Source organism: Heterocephalus glaber, unplaced genomic scaffold (assembly GCF_053883595.1).
Source record: "Heterocephalus glaber isolate CG9 unplaced genomic scaffold, H.glaber_assembly_v1.0 deba00001600, whole genome shotgun sequence".
NCBI lineage: Eukaryota > Metazoa > Chordata > Mammalia > Rodentia > Bathyergidae > Heterocephalus > Heterocephalus glaber.
Window position 1 is genome coordinate 29,411,486 of NW_028258372.1, and position 3,778 is coordinate 29,415,263.

Below are 3,778 nucleotides of genomic sequence, written 5' to 3' on the forward strand. Positions count from 1 at the left end.
CCAATAGAGTCTTTTTTCTATTTTAGAATCATTGAAAGTCTCTGATCATGTACAAATGATTTTATGTCCTTCATATTTTATCAATTTCATCTTCCTGTAAAATCTATAAACTCTCTTTTTATAGATGTGCTTATTTAAATCTAGTTTTGAACAAAAAATATTCCTGTATGTAAGAATGAACATCAAACTTCTACTTTTGATTCCATGCATGATGTCACACTCAAAAACACTTTGAAAATTGAATCAGGATGTTTAGATAAAGGAAGTAAAGTCCGTGTAATTTGATTTCAGAGTTTTGAAAATAAGATGCAATGTGAATTTAAAATAAATGATGCATGGAAAACCTAAAGTTTTTCCTCCTTCTATAATATACAAGGCTTGTGTGCTTCCACTCATCATAATGTCAGATTTATGACTTTTAGTAGGCAGTTGAGATTTTGTGATCAGAAAACACACAACCTGAAGTCTGATATCCTTCAGAAATCTTCATAGATTTGAAAACTAAAAGATTCTTAAATAAAACAGAAAAAACTTTATCATTTGTAACCACATGCAAAAAATGCATGTTGTTTTCTGGATACTTAGGGTATCATTTTTTCTTAATATATGAATATATGTTTGGAATAGAAATGTAGGATTTTCTGATATTTACAGAATTTAAATAACTTTCTTAATATCTGTTTCACCAACCTTAAGTGGCCCAAGAATAATTTTCTATTTGTCAATATATGTATGAACAACACAGTACACTTATATCCTCAAAATATTAAAAGCTAATTATAGTACATAAATCTGCTGTAGTATATTTTACACACTGATATTTCATTTAAATCATGAGTACATTTTAATATTTTTATTTCTTACTAATTATCTAGATTCTTTCATTATATAATAAAATTGATAAATTTAAATGCTAAAACCTTCTTTTAAATCACAAAAATATAGAGGAGATATTTCCTGAAAAAAAATTTTCTTAAGGGGCCAGGGTTTTAGCTCAGTGGTTCCGCAGCCTGCCCTGCAAGCGCAAGGACCCGAGTTCAATCCCTGGTACCAAAAAAAAGATTTTCCTAAGCAGATTGATTTTACAATTTAATTTCCCTCAATGAAGTAAAGGTCAGTGTGAGGCTGTAAGAAAGTTAATTTGCATAAAGTATGCCCATGGAATATGAAAATAATATAATATGAAATATTCATAATTCAAGCTTTTAAAACCAACCTCAGGGCTAGAAAAGCAATTACTATAGGAAATGGCTAAATAATTACAAGAAACTTTTTCTATGATGACGTCAACTAATATGCTCTCCTTCTGACAGACATGAAGAAACAATTCTGTAGATAATATTGAACTCATAATTACCAATTCTTTGTATTGTCTCCTTAATATATTCATGGGCTTTAGAATATGTTTATTGATGCCAAGCTTATCAACATTAACATAGTTCTCTGTGCAGTTCTACTAACCAAGTAGTTCTATGTCGATTTTATATATATTCTTATTGTATCTTTGTATCTCACAAATTTATATTAGTATTTTTTAACCTAGAAATCAAAACACATTTATTTGTGGGCTGTGCTCCAATTTCAAATTTTTACCTATGAGCAAGATTAAAATGGCATTCTTATTCACAAGAGTGTGACAGACATATACTGATGTGTTTCTTCTTTGTCTTAAAATCAAATTATATTCAAAAACGTGTCATAGAATTACTGTTTCTGTCAGAGTTGTTCAACTGGTTTCCATCCTATTTCAAACAAAAAAACTAAATACTTTCTACATTTATTGATAAAGAAATTATATTTTCTCCCACTTTAATGGGTATGTAAAAGAGTTTCTTAAAATTTTACAATAGGTCCTACAAAATATGAATTCAGGGATGTGATCTTGTTTTTCTGTGTTTCTGAATTTCTGTAATGGATGAAAAAAAACACTTTCAAAAACATTCCCTCCTCTTAGATTTTTTCCTGTTGCATTGGATCTTGGGTATTAAGTTTCTCATATCACCTCTTTGTCTTCCAAACCTTCCTCTTTCTGTGTACTGCCACCTTCACCCATTAGCCGAACCCTGACTTCTTAGCTGTTTACTGGGCTTTGTCATTTCGGCCTTGGTGAAAAAAGTGTGTTGAAAAGACAATGAATACTTGGAAGCAGATGTCAGGGTGGTGGGAGTCAGGAAAAAGAAACAGTTATGGCTACCTCACAATCAGCCCCTAGGGGATATTGAGGATACTGCCCATTTCTGTTGGCAGGGCCAAAATCAAATTTGGAAAGAAGCAAAGCATTCTCTTGCAAGATTTTGGTTGTACTTTTTTCCAAGTGGTCAAAATTCAATAATGCCTCTAAATAAAATCAGAGTTGAATGTTTTTCTTATACTGTCTTTTTCTGTTAAATAGAGTGGTGATTCCATAATATGGTGGCTGGCGACCCTTATTTAATTTTCACAATCATTATAACATTTTGTCTTTTTTATTCTTCTTCTGTGACCTCTTACTCAATTCATTGAGAAGTTTGGCAGCATGATACAACACTGCTGCACAAAATTTACTTTGAATTTGTTTCCTCATTGATTGTATGCTCCAGGGCAGCTCTAACATAATAAAGCAAAGGTACTAAAGTAAAATGCAGGTTTTCATCCTAGTTTTTCTGTATTATTTCCTTTTCTAATAATCATAAACAAAAAAAACAAATTAATAACTATATTTATTGATTATATAACATGTTGAGTATACTAATCTACTGTTATAACTTACTAGCATTTTGATCCTTATAAGAAAAACTTAATCTTTTTGTACTTCACTTTTATCAACTATAAAAAAACACTATAAAAATATTGCCTCTACTTCAGTTTCTGTGTAAGTCATGAGTTAATATATTTTTAAAAATTTGGAAGAGTGCATGACACACAATTATCTTTCAATGTAAGCTACTTTGCAAGACTTAGATCAATTTCCAGCTAGCTGAACTACAGAGAGAATGGAATTTCCCATTTCCCATTTCCTTTTTATCCTCCTCCCTGTAGGAGATTGAAGTAAAGAAATAGAAACAATATTCAAAATGAGTTCTTTCTTTGATTTCATCTTCCTATGCGTGTGTGTGTGCACATGTCTGTGTGTGTTTATGAGTGTGTGTGTATGTATCCCTATTTTTTCTAAGAGTAGGAACAATTTATTGAGAGAAACAGCTTGTGTCTAAGAGAGACAGAAGGGGGACCAGAAAGTGGGTTGCCTGCAAACACAAGTTCTCAAAGGTGTTTTATAGTACAAAGCCACAAAGTGAGGAGGGTTCAAGATGGGACAAAACATAGTCAGCTAGTAAGATTACAAGTATAGTTGCTGAGGTAATATTGATCCAAGGAGAAATCACAACTGGACAAAACTCTGAACAACCAATAATATTACAAGGGGCCGGGGATTTAGCTCAGTGGTGCTGCCACCTGCCTCACAAGCACAAGGTCCCGAGTTCGATCCCTGGTTCCAAAAGAAAAAAAAAAAAGATTATGACAACTATAGTCTCTTAGGTAATATTAATTAAATGGGGATGCAATGGGGAAATAAGTCATGTAGCAAGCATACAAGGAATGAGGATTTTCAGTGGTGGGTGGATCAGGGATCTTTCTTGGAAGATCTTGGTCCCCCACCCAGGTGATTTGATACCTATTTAGAATATCAACCACTGCTATTCATGCTATGCTATGCGGGTGTGGTAGTTTTTCTTCTTTTACAGTGCTGGCTTTCAGTGAATGTGTCTTGATTGTCCTCCATGTTGGCTCCTCTACTGTC